The sequence below is a fragment of the Lepisma saccharinum genome, chromosome 22 (assembly GCF_977018435.1).
Source record: "Lepisma saccharinum chromosome 22, izLepSacc3.1, whole genome shotgun sequence".
Taxonomy (NCBI): Eukaryota; Metazoa; Arthropoda; class Insecta; order Zygentoma; family Lepismatidae; genus Lepisma; species Lepisma saccharinum.
In genome coordinates, this window is record NC_139250.1 from 13,726,568 (window position 1) to 13,747,455 (window position 20,888).

General features: G+C 38.5%; 1 long non-coding RNA gene across 1 annotated transcript in view; it reads right to left on the reverse strand.

Moving 5' to 3' along the window:
- Positions 1-20,241, reverse strand: part of LOC146004906 (uncharacterized) — a 79,884-nt gene extending 59,643 nt beyond the window's left edge. The window contains exons 1-2 of the long non-coding RNA XR_014443968.1: positions 20,159-20,241; positions 11,089-11,242 (exon numbers count right to left, since the gene is read on the reverse strand). This is a non-coding gene — a long non-coding RNA (uncharacterized LOC146004906). The remainder of the gene's footprint in view (positions 1-11,088; positions 11,243-20,158) is intronic.
- Positions 20,242-20,888: the final 647 nt, after the last annotated feature.

Sequence of the window (20,888 nt, forward strand, 5' to 3'; positions counted from 1 at the left end):
CTGGCAAACAAATTGTTGTGTACCATTCAGAGTTGACCGTTCTACGTTCCTCTAAAGGCACAGTTGCCACATGACCAGTTTTCCCGAAAAAACAGGTGACCATTTGTTTCGATGTGCTTCGAGCGCAAACAACTTTTGTTGGATTGGGTTCATCTTGAAACACCCATACAGTCGACTGACTGTTGTTTACGTTCCGGCTCATATGCATATATCCATGATTCGTCACCTGTTACAATCTTACATACGTCTTTTGAAGCACCACGATTGTATTTATTGAGCATTTGTTTGCCCCAATTGACGCGAGCGTCTTTTTGAGTTTTTGTCAAATTGTGTGGGATCCGAGAACATACCTTTCTCACAGCTAAATGATCATGTAATATTTTATATATGCTGGTGGAACTAATGCCTATGGTTGCCTCAATCTCACAGTATGTCACATGACGATCTTGCAGTATTAGGTTTTGCACAGCATCAATGTTTTCTTGAACAACAACTGATTTTGGACGACCTTCGCGAATCTCGTCGGTGAGCGAATGGCGGCCACGATTAAATTCGTTATACCAGCGTTTCACAGTGGCAAAGGATGGGGCTTCATCGCCAAATGTGGAAGTAAGTTGATCGATGCACTCTTGTCTTGATAATCCACGTCGAAAATCGTAAAAAGTCATCGCACGAAAATGTTCACAAGTTAATTCCATTTTATTGTTGTCGCGCAATCTCCAAGGCAACATAAACAACACAAATGAAGCTATTGACAAAACATTTGAAGTACGTTATGGTCAATAATGCCAGAGGATTCCGTGCAAACGTCAAATCGCGCCTAACTTCAATCAGTGTTGCCAAGGCTCAAAATATAAATAGTGACCCTCGTAATAGGTTGATTATGTATAGACTTGATGACAAACATAAAATTGGGATTAATTAGTTGGGAACCAATGGCTAAGTGCTTGGTAGCCCTATAACTGGGCCAGAAACAGATTGGCCACAAATCGCAAAAAAAGTCATTTTTCTCAAATATCTGGCTTGATATTCTAAATATCATGTTCAGTTTATTGTCAGACCTGCTAAATGGGAATGCACCTACACTTTAAAATGAGATCTGAAACAGTGTGTCACGATTGGAAATTGAACCTGGAACTCCTTGATTACAAGGTGAGAACAACAATACTTGCAATTATAACTTTGGGCTCTGCAGGATCATTTGATCTTAATCTCCCATGTACGAGGGGGGCTGATAAGTTCTCGGCCTGACCCCCTTCCGCACATGTCATCCTGAAATCATTCATAGCATTTGAAACATTGATCTTTTGGAAGTTTAAGTGCCAGCTGGGATGATCGTATCACTAACGGTTTTTAATTTACAGGCCATTGATTGAACCATGGCGCAGCCAAATGTGGAATTTACCAAGGAGGAGTTGCAAGGTGTCATGAAGTTCTTCTTCCTGCAACAGAAGACCCCGAAGTAAAGCCATGGTTGCATGCTAGATACATTGGGTGTACATTGCCCTTCATACTCCACTGTGAAGAAATGGTGCTCAAACTTTAAGCATGGTGATTTTTTCACAGAAGATGGTGAAAGGTGTGGGAGGTCAGTGTCAACTCTGGAAAAAGTGGATCAGGTTCATGGCCTGATTTTGAGTAAGAGACGAATTCACTTCAAGCGAAAGCTGAGACCTTGCACATATCCAAAGAACGTGTCTGGTCAATAACACAGGCCTGCGAAGAAAAAAATACAAGGGAAGTGATAGGTGAACTTTATGTATTTTGTCGTGCTGAGTTCGAAAAAAATAAAGAAAAATGTCTATCACGTCACGTTTTCTTGAAAAATTTAATTGTACGTGGATTTGTATGAACATTTACCATAAATATGTTGTTTCGGTGTGGAATAGCTTTCCTCCCTGCCTGACCATTACAAACTATGTAAGAAGACTTTATCTTGCGTATTTTGGCATCAAACTCTGAGACCAGGACAAATCGTGGGCTCCTCATAAAGTGTGTGTGCAGTGTCTCAATGATCTACGCTTATGGCTCAACGGAAAGAAGACTGCTTTACGCTTTGGAATTCCTATGACATGGAGGGAGCCGAGAAACCACTGTGATGATTGTTACTTTTGTGCCTGCCATGTCCGTGGGTATAACCGAAAAAATCACAAGCTAATCTCTTATCCTGAGAACATTCTATCGGCCATACGCACCGTTCCTCATGGACCTTATGTGCCAGTGCCTTTGCCTCCAACTGAATTACCAGTCATCTCTTCAGAGTCTTCCGACTTGGAACATCCAGACGGTCAAGGCTCCGATAGCGAATATAAGCTCTCTGGAGGCGATTCACCTCAGCCCTTCTCTCAGGTTGAACTTAATGATCTGATTAGAGATCTGGGCCTTTCGAAAGAGGCAGCTGAATTGCTGGGCTCCAGATTGAAAGAAAAACATTTATTGGCCAAAGGAACCACTTTTTATTGGTACAGAATTCGAGAAAAGAACTTTGTTCAGTACTTTGAGGAAGCGGAGAACCTGGTCTATTGTTCTGATGTTCCCGAATTGATGAGCAAATTTAATATCACCTATGATAAAGATGAATGGAGGCTGTTTATAGATTCATCGACAAGGAGCCTGAAAGCTGTCCTTCTTCATCACGGAAGCCAGTATGCATCTGTACCAGTTGCACACTCGGTACATTTAGAAGAACGCTATGAAAACCTGGCTCTCGTCCTCAACAAAATAAAATATGCCGACCACGGTTGGACCATTTGCGGTGATTTGGAAGTTATCTCCATGCTTCTTGGTCAACAAGACGGATATACAAAGTTCCCATGTTTCATTTGTGAGTGAGACAGCCGTGCAAAGACTCAACATTGGGTCAAGAAAGAATGGGCTAAAATACAAAATCTTGAACCAGGCACCACCAAGAATGTGATTCGGAACAGCTTAGTTGACCCAAAAAAGTATTGTAACCCCCGTTGCATATCAAATTAGGTTTAATGAAGCAATTTATCAAGGCTATTCCAAAAGATGGCGATTGTTTCAAATACCTTAGCAAAAAGTTTCCACGTTTATCTGCAACCAAGTTGACAGAGGGAATCTTTGTTGGTCCTGATATCCGCAAGCTCATGAAGGATAAAGACTTTGAGACTAGCATGACAACAACGGAGAAAGAAGCTTGGGTTGCCTTCAAAGATGTGGTCAGTAAATTTCTGGGGAATTACAAGGATCCTGACTATAAAGCACTTGTTATGAATATGCTGGACAAATTTCAAGCGTTGGGTTGCTCCATGAGTGTCAAACTATATTTCCTTCACTCACATGTGGACTATTTCCCCGAAAATTTAGGAGCAGTCAGTGAAGAACAGGGTGAAAGGTTACACCAAGATATTAAAGATATGGAGTGCAAATATCAAGGACAATGGGACAAGAACATGCTCGCCGACTACTGTTGGATGTTAACACGAGAGAGGCCTGAGATTGCACATAAAAGAAGAACGTCAAAAAGAAGTTTCAAAGGCAAAAGAGTACGTACTTAAATACAAACTTTGTTTGTGTTTGGTTTTGTTGTTTGTTCAGTTTACAATTTGTGTCAAACGTTCATGTACACATACAATGCTCCTCGTGGTCAATCGTCTATTTTATGTACATTACCTTAATAAACACAAATGAACATAATACGTTGGTGCTTTTTTCTAGAAACTTCACCATAATGGGATGTTAAAAGTGTAAACGCAGGGAACTTTGTGTTTTTCTCTCGAGCAGAGGTGTCTCGTGCGATCTGGCAACAGTGGTTTTCTTCCATTTAAACCTATACAAAATAAAATCAATTGCTAATAAATCAATTTGCATCACCTAGCATCGATTTTACATAGATTTAAATGGATCAAAACCACTCTTGCCAGATAGTGCATGCAAAATTGTTAGCGAAAATTCCTTTTTACATAAGATTTTAGCAAAAATATCGATATCGATTTTACAAAAAATCCTGACGTGATGGAAAAAAATGGAGGTCATTTTCGAAATCAGCACACCCAATAACATAAAACTCAACGTACACGTCTCTTGTATTTTTCAACAACTTCAATTTTGCAGGCCTGTGTAATCCATGATCAGTTGGACATGCACAAGCTTACCGCGAAATGGGTGTCCAAACGTTTGAACGCTGATGAGAAACGCAAACGTGTGACATCTTCTCAGGTGATTTTTTTGTATTTTGCGAACTCTAAGGACGATTTCTTGAATCGGCTTGTTACCCACGATGAAAATTGGTTCCACTACTTTGATCCTGAGAACAAACAGCAGTCATGCGAGTGGCACCACTCAGGATCTCCCAGGCCAAAGAAATTCAAAGCACAGAGGTCCGCAGGCAAGGTGCTTGCCTCAATATTCTGGGATAAGGATGGTGTTTTGTTATCAGACTGTAACGAGTGCACTCACGGTCCCCAAAATGACGTGTCAATCATACCCCGGCACGGGGCCAAACGTCGTTATGTGTACGGGAAACCGGTCGTGACTCTCGGTCCAGGTTTTCGAGTTCGGTACTGAGACGGTCGTTTATTGTCATACTATTGCGAGGCGGAGATAAATACCTTGAAATGTTACACTGTTTTGTTTACCTATGATATGTAGATTCGAACAATCATAAAACACTAATAGCATAATATCTGATACCTGAAAAACGTCAAATAACAACACTGACGAACGGTAAAAAGTGAATATATATTGTAACAACAAAAAAAATCATTGCAATCAACAACTGTTTACAAAGCCTCCTCAAACGCTCACAACATTCACTCTTCTCTCTTTCACACCTCTGAGGTATTTTTACATGCAAAGTATAGATACAAATCATGGATCTCATTAACATATCATTCCTTTTAATTTTTAAACCTTTATGTGAATGTAGGGCATTTGTCTGCCAGCTCCTGTGCTCTTTTAAATTAACTTAAGTGCCAGCCCTCGGAAAACGGTTAACTAAGACAATTGGGTCGGCGTGGTTAAATCTTTCATTCGAATGAACGTATGCATCCAGTCGTAAGCACGACATTATACAAGTTTCTCGGAAGGGGGTAATACACATAAGCCTCTCTCGTCCAATGAGAACAACTACACAATTACATAGTGATGCAAAAAACTTAATTGGCTCCAGCTGCCGGAATACACAAATCAATCGTCGGCGCGAGCAAAAATTACATTAATAACCACTATGCAACAAATAATACTACTTCATGCGCGCGACCTTGCAATAAAAATTACGCTTTCCACAATTAAAAAGGACTCATCAGTCAACTATTGACACGTTAAATGGCGCGACGGGGCGGTCGGTTACACAAAAAATTGGAGCACACTTTGACAATTTACACTAAATATTAAAGAAATGAAATGGAGCTTCTAACGCTGAATGCAGACAATTAAATTAGAACATCTGAACATGAAATAACCCTTTTTTACAACAATACCAAAAATTATCAGACACGGAAATTAGGTTCGGGGTTTCCTGAGTAACTTTGCAAATAAGTGAGACTTCGGCGTTAACAGTACGGTGTTGATACTAACAATGCATGTTTACATGGACATTGACCCTCTGAAGTATACTCTACCGGACTCTGCTACATTGCGTGGTCATTCATCGCTCCTGGACGCGGGACTTGCACACGTTTCCTTTGTGGCGAAATTGTTCTCCGAGGTCGATCGCGACGAAGAATAATTGCGACGATATGGTGTACTTGCACCTCCTTAGCACTTCGGGCGTTCCTCTTGTCCCTAGCGTCGGGTGTACGTGGTCACGCGCCGGTCAGGAATCTCTCCAGTGTCGGGCATCAATTGGACGTCGATCTGCAATCATCTCTCTCTGGTGACGGGCTTCGTTTGGGTGTCGTTCTGGAATCATCCTTCCCTCTCTCTCTCTGGTAACGAGCTTCGGTTGGAACGTCGATCTGGAAACGTCCTTCGGGCTTTGGTTGGGACGTCGCTCTGGAAGCATCCTTCGGGCTTTGGGCAGTGTTTGGTTTTGGCGTCGTCTGACTGGCTTCGGCATCGTTGCAGGCGTCAGGGGAGTCGACGGACTCCCTTCTCTATCTTCTTTAGCCCTCCATTATTATGTAGTCCACGCTTGGCAAAAACAAATCAGCGCGTAATCTTCACCAAAATAAGGCGCACACTGGTAACTCTCTATCTGCAATTCGCTCACGGTACGTAAGGAAACAAAGTTCACGGACACAAAACAATAATCACGCGAGAGTGTGGCGTGGAGCTGCTCTATGAAATCCGGGTCAAAACTGTCTCTGGAATCGTGGTACTCTTGTTTATATGTCACTTTCGAATTTGTCCGTTGGGAAGGCACGCTAAGGTGGCTTGGCTTCTCTTTCTGAGGGGGTGGAAATGACCTTTCTCCATTGTCTTGAAACGCGGTCACCGAGGCGTCTTCGATCCTTGCAGGCTTGGGCTCCAGCTGATTTTTCTGGTCATCCGTGAAGAATGGGTTTGCTCCCCGCTGTGATTTGAAGCCCGGTCTCGACGAAAATAACCTTTCCATTTCTCCGTGTTAGTGCAAATATGTCATGTTCTAAGCCGAAAAGACGGTTCCGCTGTCACTCAAGAAAAACCCGTCCCCAACTCCCGACGTCTGACTCGGATACAAATTTATCCACAAAATAAAGAACCTCACACTTTTATATTTGAATATAAAATGAATCAATAAACAAAAATAATTTATATAGAACTGCGTTTCACATGTCACTAGATACCGTGACAAGACTACCTTCGAAAGGGACAAACCATAATATCAAAGTATTACTGCAGTCTTCTGGCTAAGTTAAAGGATGCTATTAAAGAAAAGAGCAGGGGAAATTTGAGAAGTGGTGTCTTGTTTCTGCAGGACAATGCTCCCGTTCACAAGGCTGGAAGAACAATGGATTTTCTGAAGGACCTACAGTTTCAGTGCATTGACCACGCACCTTACTCACCAGACCTTGCACCCTCTGATTATTATCTCTTCCCTAGACTGAAAAAAGTTCTGAAAGGACAGAAATTGAGAAGTGATAACGAGGTTATAGCAGCTGCCGAACAGTTTTTTGCAGACCGGGAGAAATCATTTTTTTTTGGGAGGGGTTAGAGAAGTTGGAGCAACGAAGTGCCAAGTGTATTGACCTTCGGGGAGAATACGATGAATAGCCTGAAACTTTCGTGCCTGTAGCTAAAGTCCTTCTGGGTCGGGCCGAGAACTTATCAGCCCCCCCTCGTAGCAATGCACTAATCTTAGCATTAAACAGGGTATATATGTATTTATGTACTTTCACATATGTATCATGAATAGAAAGATTTTTAAATTTTAGTGGAAGGGATCCTCTTCTGCATGTATGAAGACAGGAACTTTTCAAGTACGTGCATTTCAAACAGTGGCGGCTGGCCAAGTGCAACAAGTGCAGATGTTTTCACCTAATTTTCAAATTAATATTGACATTTTTCATTTGCTTGTTAAATGAAACTATTTCCCAGTAGAACGCACACGATAATACTCAATAATACGCCGCTCGGCGCTACGCACGTGAAGAGTTCGTCGTAGCATAAAACAACCCAAGAGAAAATGCCGCCAGGTTGCAGAAAACTTAGCCGGTTGTCATGGCAACTGTGACGTCATCTAGCGTTGGCCTTGAACGGGTGTCGCCTTCTACGTGAAGCAGTTCTCTCGTCGGAGAAAACATTGCATCCAGTGATTGTGGCAAAATCTTTGCGTTCTCGCGAGATCTTGTTCCGCGTGTGTGTTTCGCGTTTCCTATCGTGTGTTGTGTTCATGTGTTGAGCTGTGGTTTCTACAATGAACCCAGTAAATGACTTAGTGTGTAATTTGTTGCAGACACCATTTTCCAGATGGACGGATGAAGACAAAAAAGACGTTTTAAATTGTGGGCGGCCCACTGACATTCTTCAAATATGAGTTAAGCGAGAGAACAAAAAGGCAGGGAAATCGTACAATATTAAACTTAAAAGTTCCTGGTTTGTCGACTTTCCTTGGTTGTGTAGTAGTCGATATTTGCAATCTTTGTTCTGCTGGCTTTGTTTACTGTTTAGTAACAAATACAATGTGTGGAATAAAGAAGGGTATAACGATTTTGTCAATGTAACGCGTTCTCTGCATAAGCACAATGATTCGGTGGAACATTTAAAGTGTAAATTACAATTCAAAGTTTTTGAAAAAAACAGGAATACCATAGCAGATGCCCTTCAAGAAAATAGTAGGCTTTTAAATGTACGGTTCAATGAAAATGTAAGATTAAATAGGCTTTTCCTACAATTAATAGTTGACGCAACGCTGTATTTATGTAAACAAGAACTTGCGTTCAGGGGTCACGACGAAAGCGTGTCTTCGCTTAATCGTGGGAATTTCAAGGAACTTCGTTAGAAATACAGAACCATTACAAGAAAATAAAAAACGTGTTCAGTGGTGACTCTAAGACATTACAAAACGAACTCATTGCATGCATTTCTGAGTACTTACAGGAATATGTTAGGAATGAAATTAAAGCTTCAGTTTTTTTTTCTGTTCAAGTGGATGACACCACAGATATTTGCCAGATATCACAGTGCTCCATTATTGTGAGATATGTTAATGAATAGGGGAAACTGGTAGAAAGATTTTTAGGTTTTTTTGACGTAAGTGCTGATAGGTCTGCAGAAACACTCTTTCATTTGTTAGACGGTGTATTGAAAGAGTTTGATTATGAACGTAAATTAGTTGCGCAATGCTACGATGGGGCAAGTGTAATGTCAGGGCACTTAAACGGACTGCAGAAAAGAATTAAGGATAAAGCACCTCAAGCAATGTTTGTACATTGTTTAGCACATCGGCTAAATATAGTTCTGAAACAAAGTTGCAATAGCAATTCAAAATGCCGCATATTTTTTGCGAGTATCAGTGGTTTTCCAAATTTTTTTCACAAATCTGCCAAACGAACGCATGTTCTTGATTAAGTTTTGGCCAAAAGAATTCCAACTTTAACTGAGACGAGGTGGAGTTCCCATTCCAGACTCATTCGTGTGATCATTGAAGACTGGGACAGGCTGAAACATGTATTTGAAATAATTATGGACGATCCAGAATCTGATGAAAAGGCCATTCGATCAAGCAAAGGTTTTCTTCATGAAATGAACAGTTTTCAGTTCACTTTCCTGGCCGTAGTTTTCAATGACATTTTTAGTATGACTGACGTTCTTTTCGATGTTCTTCAGAAAAGATCGTTGGACATCAGTTTCTGCGTTGCTAAAATCAAGAGTACGAATGATATTCTAACGGCAAGAAGGAACGAACAATATTTCGGTACATTGTTTGAAAACACAGCCAAACTCACGAGTGTGACTACCGGAAGAGAACAATCAGAAGTTTTCCTTAATTATAGAATCCTTTACTTTGAAATACTTGATAATATTTTGATGCAAATAAGTGTTCGGTTTCAAGACTGTGACAAATTGAAGTTCCTCTGTCTTGTAGACACATCGAAATTTCAGACACATTCCATTAATTTCCCCTCCGATGCACTATGCCAGCTACAACAGTGTTATCCCCAAATATTCAATAAGCCTCAGCGCCTTAAAAATGAGCTGTCTCTTTTTTACAATGATCATTTAAAGTACAAAAATTGCGCACCTGAAGAAGTTCTTCATTCTTTGAGAGCAAATCGAGATGTATTCGAGGAAACTTACAAACTCTTCTCCCTGGTCGAAACAATACCCTCAACCAGTGCATCAGTGGAAAGGAGTTTCTCGTGCCTCAAGAGAATAAAAACCTACTCAAAAAGCGCTACATCACAGAACCGACTTTCATCTTTGGCGAACGTTTCAATCCAAAAGGAGCTCTTGAACGAACTTATTGAACGTCACCCCTTCCATGAAGACATTATCGATAGATTTGCAGCCCTGAAAGATAGAAGGATCGATTTGATCTACAAAACGTAGGTGAGTCAAGCATGATTCAGTTCAACTTACTATTTGTTTTTCATTGCCTATAAATGTACTTCTTCACCTGTTATTTTAGGCACGAGCCGCTACTGGTTTCAAACATGCTCGCTCTGATGTACACTTCTGTGTACATAAAGTACCACATATTATAAGGCTGGACAGTTTAAAGGCATACCACTTTATCTAAACAGGAGTGCAAAATAAATTGCCTGAGAACTAATGGCCTTAGAGGAATTACATTGCTCAGGTTCTTCCTGAATGACAGGGTTTTTAGCAGAGGTGAAATTTATGCATTGTAATTCACGATAATGAAAATTAAAAACTAGAACTAAATCATTTTTTTAAAAATTAATATTCCGCATGCCTCTGTTACCACATAATAGACCAAAGTGAATGAAAAAATGTAGTATGTAGAAGTTGTACATTCCTACAACCATGCAAAGTTTCACTGAATATTGGCCGATACTTCTTGGGAAAAGAAACAACATTGTGTAAAAGCAGCAGTATTGCCAGCTAATGGAGAAAAATCAGGAAAAACGCTTCTAGCATCACCCTATGGACACTAGATGCATAAAATTTGCAGTAAAGCACAAATAGCCCCAAAGGTGTTACCATAGTTTGAATTCCTCATATCCTGCAGCATTTGAGCAATCTTTTTTTTTGAAAAAATTGAAAAACCATTTGTTGCACAAACACACAATAAAAACGCACGCACATTCCTACAGCATTAAGTCTAACAAAAACGTTAAATTACTATCAGCAACGAAGTCGTGCAGTGATAAATGGCACCACAAAATCCATTACTTTACTTTGATTCACACTAAAGCACAATCTTCATAAACAATACAAAAATTTCCACTTTTCCACAGGTGTACAGAGGGGTCACCAACAGCCTGAATTTGACGGAACAGAAGGTGATAGATAATTCATGGGGAAAATAACTTTCCCAACCATTTGTATGTTTAATCTAATTTATGGTTATTGCAAGCAAGTAAACTCACTTTTCCATGCATCGTTTCTCCCAAAAAATTCAACAATGCAAGCAACACATTATACAAGAAGAAACATGGCTACACTGCAGGACCCTAAATTAATCAGCAAAAAGAAGCAAATTCCAATATCACAAGTGATCAACTTTTACTTCCTTACCTCTCAAAGGTACAAACAAAATGCTCCTGTTCCTGCTGGCACAAAACTGCATTGTCAGCATTCCTGAGTCATTGTAGATTTCTGAAGAGGCCCACATCTACTGGAAATATGACCAACTGCTGGAAGAACATCTGTGCCACCAGTAAGACAAATCCTATAAAGAATTATTTTCCTGTAGTTTACGGTTATTACAAGCATAAGAAAACAGTTTTTTCTTTGTGACGTTTCAGGAGAACACACGCTCCTTTCATCAGACATTTATTTTCATTTTGACTAAAGATACAGTTATAACAATGGTTAGTAATTTTTAAACAAAAAGAATCTGTTATATAATGGATGTTGTCAATGTTACATTGTAGTAATATAGCAACTTAACTGTGAAAAAAGCAGTCTATTTTATTTTTATTTTAGAATTTTTTAAATTATGAATCCCAAATATCATCAGGTAATTCAAATTCATCATTGTTTTCACAAAGTCTCTTGATGTTTTCTGTTACATTAAATTTTAAAGATGGTGGCTTACTCCATTTGTGAAAAAGAAAACTCCACACTGGATCTATGTTACCATAGATCTATGTTACTGTTTTCTTATGCTTGTAATAACCGTAAACTACAGGAAAATAATTCTATCATGCAAGCAATGCGTACATACAAGAAAAAAATCCTATAAAGAAGTTTAGCACTTTAATTCCTTCAAATAACACAGTTAATTATCAAGTTATGATACCTTGCACAAATCTAGGCATTACTGTAAACTGGTCTTTCCACAATATATGGAGAAAAATAGTTTGGAACACAGGCAGGTGGTGGTTTATGCAAACACGTACGTTAGGGGTAGACAAAACTAAAAGTCAACAGCACCTTTTTCTCAGACCGGCTACGAAAGTCGTGAAACAAGTACGATAACCTGTGAAATGTGATCTTAAAACATTTAATTAATTAATTAATACAAGCAGGCACGCCGACTTGTCAAAATTATTGGGGGGGCTCTGATCACTGAAATAAATGAATGAATGACTCACTCCCTCCCTTTTTTAAAATAAAAATTACGTCTTCGTATAGCAGTTTTTAAGCAGCTATTATATTCCTCATGCAAATAAAATGTAACATGAAAAATGTTTAGAAAATGTTTCAAAGTCTCTTTATGTCTTTTGTGTATGCTCATTTGTTTTTTAGATAACAATTAACATTTTTATTGAAAAGTATGTATATACATTAAGAGACCAACTTAACAGTTTTATGCCGGCCTCGGTAGCCGAGTGTGTTGGGTGGTCGACTCAACTCGCTTTCATCTGGTGGTTTCGGGTTCTAGTCCCGGAGAGGGCATGGGTGTGTTTTAATGTCTGCAACAGACATGTGACAGGTTGCAAATAACCCATAAAATAATGAATATTTAACAGTTTTATTTAATTATTTACATAAATGCTAACACAAATCGCAGGAAAATAGTTTTACTTTTTTGTTCTTGCTACAATATTTTACATTTTAAATTTAATTTTGCAATAATAAAAAAATAGCATGTACACTAAGATATAACGTGACATACACAACAAAAACATATGAACATGATTTAAAAATAAAGCAAAAGTTGCTCTATGCAGTGGGTTATTTTCTTATGAACTCATTAATGAGTGGTCTCAAGTCCAAATTATCAAGCACAAATTGATGTATGTGGAGTACCGCTAAGCTGCTTAGTCTCTTCTGCCTCATTGTAGATCTCAAATATGTCTTTAGTCGGCTAATAGCACTGAATGACCTTTCGGCTGTGGCTGTCGTCACTGGCACAGTGCAGAGGACCATCATGAATTTGGCTCCTCGAGGGTGCTGTCTTCCAAAAGAAACTTCCTTATGTCATGTATGGTAGTTAGAATCACTTTCTTCTGTTTGGCGATATCACCAAGCATGGACATGTGTAAGGAGAGCCTATCGGCATCCAAATCTTGGCGAAAGAATTCTCGCATTTGCTGAAAGTTTGTTGTGCAACTGTTCACAGCTGAGATACATTCTTTCTCTACGGCTGATACTTTTTGTAGTCCTGTAGATTCATGTCCTTGTTTAACACGTGATTTTGCTGTGTCACACACGTCAGTGTATATTGATTTATAATACTATTGTGGAGTGTAGAACTTGTGATGTTAAGCAGCATCAGGATTTTCAAGTCTCTCAGGGACGTGACGTTGTCGGGGCAATTCTGGCTCATCAACAAGGCTGGGTTTGCCCTCTGTGCATTTCAGCCAGAACTGCTCAAAACACATTTGCTTTTCTTGAAAGATGTCAGTCAATTATTTTAGTTTTGATTCCACTTCTGTAGCACCAATGCGTGGAGACTGAATCTCACAGTTTACTTCTTCTATTGAATCCATCATATGGCAGTAGAGGGAGAGAAAGAAAAATGTCTTGAAGTGAAGCATTGTCTACAGGTATCCAGCACATTTTAATGTTGCGTCAGTAGAATCTTCTTCAGAAGATTTCACAAGAAAATTGAGAAGGTTTTCATAGTTCCTTAAGATCAGTTGCATACTGGAGGCTCTCAACGTCCACCGACGAGGGCAAAGTGGTCGCATTCTAGTATGACCAGCCTTCTCATTCACATCAATAATATTCCTAAATATTTGCATTCTTTTAGTCTTTAACAAGTCGTTGGCTAAATTCATTATGTCTCTGATTAATATATGTATAATAGTAAATAATAATTATATACTTAGTATATAGTAATAAGTCGTGTGTTTTGCTGTCTCCGGTCATAGCCCCCCCCCCAAAGTTGATGGTTTAGCGGTCTCAGCCCCCCAAAGTTGATGGTCTAGAACATTTCAAATGTGTATTTAAAGTTAAGTTCATGCGGCACAATTCAGGGTAAACGTTACAAGAGAAGAAAAATAATACATTAGATCCTCTTAAGCAAAATTATTTGCCACATCATTAACATTGAGGGGGGGGGGGGGCTCGAGGCCCCCTAAGCCCATGGAGTCGGCGCCTATGAATACAAGATTGGATTAAAAGTGGACGTCCTCAAGAAGGCTCAACCAGTAGCAGCATGAAAAACTATGCATTACATTCTAATACATGGCTGACTACCATATTGCTGCAGATTCTAAAATTCAGCTAGAAACAGTGCAAAAATTTACATTATCTGATTTAATGATACACATCAGGCCCTTACCCAGGATATTTTTGAGGGAGAGGCCAGAACCGAAAATGTGTTTATATATAGAGAGAGAGGGGATGTATATTAGAAAATAGTTCTGGGTTCGGCAAATTTACAAAGTTTCCACATTTCCTTTAATTTTCCAATGTGACATCTTTTGAATCATTCCCATGGCTTTGAGGCATTTGGAAACTGTTGTTTGATCAACGCCTAATGCTTCTGCAAGTTCTTCCTGCGTTTAACACAAATCGTGATCGAGCAATGCTCTCAATTCTTAGTCTTCAAATTTTTTTGGCTGTCCAGGTCGCTCTTGGTCTTCCAGGCCGAAATCACCACTTCTAAACTGTGCAAACCACTTCTGACACGTTCGCTCAGTTAGCGCATGGTCACCATACACTTCCACCAAAATACGATGACTTTCGGTAGCACTTTTCTGCATGTTAAAGTAATGAAGCAGAACACCCCGCAAAAACACTTTATCTGGCACGAACTGCGCCATGTTCAGTTGACTACAAAATGCTGTTGTGTACGCGTCAATCAACTACGAACGATGCATGCTGACAGGAGTTTTCAATGCATGTGTGGATACACGGAACTGTGGGACGATACGCTCGTTAAGCCATCTCTTGTCCAGGCGCACGAATTAATTCCTAGACCAAATATGTTAGTAATTATTATTATTACAATAAAGAACATGTCTAAATGTGAGTTAACAAAAAAAAAAAAGAATTAAAGAGACATTTTTGCATCACGACTGCAGTTCAAATGAATTTGGGATAGGGATTAAAAGTAACACACTATCCTGACTAAATCGGTGAATCGGACATCTGGTAGCCTTGCATCAATGGTTATAAAACTACCCAATATTGCAGACTTATGTTGGCCTTCCTCTCTACACAACAAGCACATTCATTTAAGCAAGAACAAAATTTGAAAAATCATCCATTTGTTTTGTAGCTGTTTATAGGTTCACATATAAATATTTCATGGTCCGAGGTGGAAGGGTACGGGGCATGATTCGGAACAACATACTGTAATCAGTATTTTTTTTAAAAAATGTAATTGAAATTTACATAGTCGTACTAGAAATATTTTTTAAAAAATCTTTTAGAACTGATTTATAAATTCAGGCACCAGGTGCACGTTTTCAGGTGGCATGTAACTAAACACCCTGCCGTTTATTTTTCTACCTCAGATCTGTTTCAAGGAGTTTTTCATTTGTAATGTTGTAGAATAACAATATTAAACAATACGCAAAAGAAAAAAAAATTACAAGTTCTACTGTCGGATTAAAAATTATAGATAGTTGAGTTAGGACTCAAATTAAAAGTTGACCAGGAGACAAGACGTTAAAATTACTTGCATCAACATTTAGCATATTCAATTCTGCGTTATTCTATGCTAACAATTTCCTTTTTTTATGCTTTCTATTTTTCATCGTGAAAACAAAAAAAAATGCCGGCTTTTTTCAGTCTTGCAAATGATCGCTTTCTTTGAAATTCTATAAATAAAAAACGTGCTGTCCAATCATAATGAAATTTTAGTATGGTGCAGGCAGAAAGGTTTTAAACACAATTCTTAATTTTCAGATTTCTAAAAGTTGTCAAAAAAAGTTCTTATCAATTTTGCGAAACAACTTTTTCTTAGTATTGGGTAGTCCTACAAATACATACAATATTGGTTTTGTTTTTAAGCTCCCTGCACCTGTTTTGAAAATCCATTATCATTGTCAATTCACATTGCAAAACCAATTTAATACAGATTCTTATTCAATGGAGTAAAGATGTGTGGAACATGGCACATAGCAATGACTCGCAGTGACAGCCCACAGTTTCCAAGGTTCAATGGACATTGCTGTGTGCGGTGTTTCCACATTCTAGCATTGCCCTGTGGACACTAGATGCACAAAGCTTGCAGGGAAGCACCAAACCACAAATAACAGATATTCAGCACCGAAGGTATGACCATAGTTCATTGAGTTCCTCATATCTTGCGGCAGATGAGCCACAATTTTAAAAATGAGCCATTGCCTGCACACAACCAAATCAATTTTTAAAAAATGTGCGGAAATTCTAAGAGCATTAAATCTAACACTTCTAACAAAGAATATTAAATTACTATTAACAACAAAGTCATCAAGTGATAAATGGTACCACACAATACATTACTTTACAATAACTCACCTCTGTAAGCTACGAACAGAAAAATGCTCACACTAAAACACAATCTTTATAAAGAATTACAAAATTTTCCATTTCACACAGGTGCAGAATGTGATAATTCAAGAAAAAAATATTGTTTTAACCATTTGTATTCTTATTCTAATTCCTGGCTCTTGCAAGCAAGTACTTTTTGATGCAACGTTGAAAGGAGCATTGTTTCTCCCAAAACATTATTTGCTTTTAACAATCAAATAAAAATAAAAATTCTACAATGCAAGCAATACATGATGTAAGAAGAACCGCAAATATACTGCAGGAACCTAAATTAATTTGCACAAAAGGAGAAAAGTCAATATCAATATCTCAAATGATCAAGATTCACTTCCTTACCTCTCAGAGGTAAAAACAAAATGCTCAACGTTCCTGCTGCTACAAAACTGCATTGCCAGCATTCCTGAGACATTGTAAATGTCTGAAGAACCCCACACCTACTGGAAATATGCTGATCAACTGCTGGAAGAAAACCTGTGCCACCAGTACAGCAAATCCTGTAAAGAAGTTCAACACTTCAATTCCCTCAAATAATACACACATGTAATTGTCATGAAAGATTTCACATAATATTGAAAAATATGCATGCAAATTTAAGTTAAGATATCTTGCACAAATCCAGACATTACTGTACATGGCGAAAAAAATAGTTTGCAACACAGGCAAGTGGTGGTTTACACAAATATCTACATCAGGGTAGGCAAAACTAAAAATAAATCAGGCGCCAATGCCTTTTTCTCAGATGGGCTAAAATAGCTATGAATTCAACTAAGATAAGCTATGAAATGTGACTTTAAACATTTAATTTCTCTTATTAATTAACAGTAATTAATTTTTGCATCGGAGTGGTCATCCTCAAGAAGGCTCAGCAGTAACAGCATGAATAACCACACAATACATTCCGATACATGGCTGACTCTTACCACATCGCTGCATATTTTAAAATTCAACTATAATAATGCAAAAATTTACATTATCTGATTTCATGATACAGAAAAAAAAAAACTACAGAAAACATATTCTGTAATCAGTATTTAAAAAGTGGTAATTGAAATTGGTAGTGGTGCAATCTCGCACAAACACTTTTCACTAGTTTCTTTCGTCATTTTTAACATTCGTACTTACCGATTATGCATTGCGAAAGGTTCTTGAAGGGGAGATTTTGCTCTTGTGACGAAAATAACTACAATTTATCACATTAACAGTAATTATTGTTCTTGCTTTCTTCGCTTGAGTAGTGTGGTAAATCATCAGTGCGTATGAGGTGTTTCCAACCTTCTTAATCGAAAAATACCTAACTTGGTGTTACTGATTTCGGATTTTTCCCGGGTTCGAACCCCAAAAAACATATAGCCCCGAAAACCATTCACGGATAGCCCCACGAACCATTTCCGGCAAGGTTAGGGGTATGACTTAAGATACCGGACCCCTCTCCGATTTTGTTCATATTTGACGTACTTACTAATTCAGGCCTGCTAATGACGAATCTGAAGTTAAAATTTGTCGGAAACTTCTAGAAATTGCAAAATAATTGTGAACCATTGATGCGTGGTTAGGCAAATGTAGTTAAAATTTGGTATCATGGTAGTATCAGGATCTAGAAATTGCAAAATATTTGCGAACCATTGATGCTAGCTCCACGAACCATTGATGTGAGGTTAGGTTAGGCGTGTCTTGATAGTATCAGGAATATACATATTTCATTGTGAAACAAAAAAATTTGCAAAAATCGATGGTTTCCATTCCAAAAACTAACGACTTATTTTGCAATTTCTAGACGTTTCCGACAACTTTTAACTTCAGATTCGTGATTAGGAGGCCTCAATTAGCGAGTATGCCAAATATGAAGAAAATCGGGTACTACTTTACTATAGGTGAGACACCTATAAATAATTTATTTCACACTTTTTTATATTGCTAACGTACCATTCTGCATGCATGCAGTGTTGCAACCTTGTTTACCGAAGAATACCTACTTTCGTGTCCGGATTTTTTCACGAAAAAAGTTCAATGTTTAACATAAAGAGTAATTATTAAACCATTGGCGTTAGCCCCAAAAACCATCCACGGGTAGCTCCACAAACCATTGACATTAGCTCCAATAATTTACGATAGCCCCACGAACCACCACGGGGACAAAGTATGCCTACGAGGTTAGGTTCCATTAGCACTCATTTCATTCAATTTAGCATATACGGACATCGGTTTTTCTCTCTCGATGAAAGAAAATACACGAAAATCTTTTGAATTTTAACTTTCCGCGGCTAACACTTTACTATACCGGAGACGGATTTCTTCAAATTTACAGGAGAAAGTACTTACGCAAATCATTTTCTGTAGCATTGTTGATGTTCGGGAATGTAGTTTTGATCCATTTTAATGCGAAAGCATGTGGATTTCTACGAAAATCTATTTCCGATGCGCTATTGCTGCTGCCGCCATTTGCTTTCTGCACAAGAGCACAATACGCTCTTGTATTGTCCGTATATGCTAAATTGAATGAAACGAGTGCTAATGGAACCTAACCTAGTAGGCATACCTCGTCCCCGTGATGGTTCGTGGGGCTATCGTGAATTTTTGGGCTACCGTCAATGGTTTGTGGGAAATAAGGAACAACAGTAAGTACTCGTTAATGTACGAAATAGACATTATTTTCGTTAGAAAATCATTATTTCACCTAAAGAAATATTCCGCAATGCAGAATAGTAAGTTAGCAATGTAAAAAGTTGCGAAATAAATCATTGATAGGTGTCTCCGGTATAGTAAAATAGTACCTTTCCACGTCCTGCATTACACTTCTTTCTTCACAATTCCATGTTGAATTAAAAATTCAACGGCATCTCCCACACCTGGCAACAACTTCACGGCGCATCCTCGATCTGTCATCTTGTAGCGATAACACAGAGTGGTTTGAAACACTGACTACGAGGTTTACGTCATCTAACACACGGAACATTGTGCTCTCATGCAGAAAGCAAATGGCGGCAGCAACAACAATGTGTCGGACATAGGTTTTCCCAGAAAACAACATGCATTCGCATTAAAATGGATCAACACTACATTCACGAACTCCAACAACGCTACACAAAATGATTTGCGTAAGTACTTTCTCCTGTAAATTTGAAGAAATCCATCTCACCTATAGTAAAGTGTTGCCTAAAAAAATACATCCACGGCCATTCAACAATCTATAGAAACTCAATTCCGTAAGTACTTTCTCCTGTAAAAATGAAGAAAATCGTTTGTGCGAGATCGCACCGTTACCTTGAAATTTACATAATCGAACTTCAAATATTAAAAATCTTTAAGAACTGATTTAAAAATTCAGAAACATGTGGTGGACTCTACCATATCGCAGCAGATTTTAAATTTCGGCTGCCACACAACGCAAAAGTTACAATGCTATGTTTATTATACTGATTTAATGACACAAGTGATACAAACATGAAATAAAAATATACAAGGCGCCTTGTTATTTGGCTACCCCTGATTACGACGAACTTCCTGTTTATTTAATACCTGAAAGTGACCACCTCAAAACTTACTACTTAACATGATTCTGCATATTTAGCCGAAACTGGTAGAAAAAGAAAGTAAAATATTAATAAAAAAAAATCAACCAAAAACGTCAATCATTCATGTGGTGAAGGTTGAAAATTTTCTTAAGTATTAAATTAGTTTCTAAATTAAGTAGTTATGTTAAGTGACTTACTTTCCGCTTGATATTATTTTCAATACCCATTTTCAAATAATATTTTCGCTACCTTGCCTTCATTAGATATTTATTCGGGTTATTGTACGCAGGCGCGGAGCGTCCATGTAAGCCGTGTAAGCCGGGCTTACACTTTATTAATTCTAGTAAAATGTATGTAATTATATGGCAAAATTCGTAAAAACTTCAAAGTTCATCTCGGCCTGATACCAGTCTTCGAGATCCTGTTTGTTAGATTGCAACACTTCACACCAGATTGCACATGAGAACTCCCGCCTTTTGCTTGGGGAAAGTTGTAAGCCGTCTGAATGTTGCCTTACAAATTTCTGACCGCGAAGGAGCAGTGCCTACCGTCGCCCACCGTATCTGGAAGGAGAAGAACAGGGAATATAGGGAGAAGAGCGCGTCGAAACCCTACGTGTGTAAACCTACGGGCAGAGGCTTACAGCAGCGTTGCAAACCTCATGTTTAGAAAAAGTGTTGTTCATGGACGTCCGCAGTATTTCTTTCCACCAGGGAGGATTAAGCAAAGTATTTTTTCAGGGGTTGGGGTAAACTAGGTATATTTCCCTTCTCAAAATATACTAATTCAATTTGAAGTTAACATTTTTCTGCAACGCCCTTACAATAATTAACAATTTGATGTGACTGAAATGAAATTATATGTGTGAAAATGGTTGACATTCATTTTTCAGGAAGTGCCTTCTCCCCTTGCCCCTTCTGGACATCC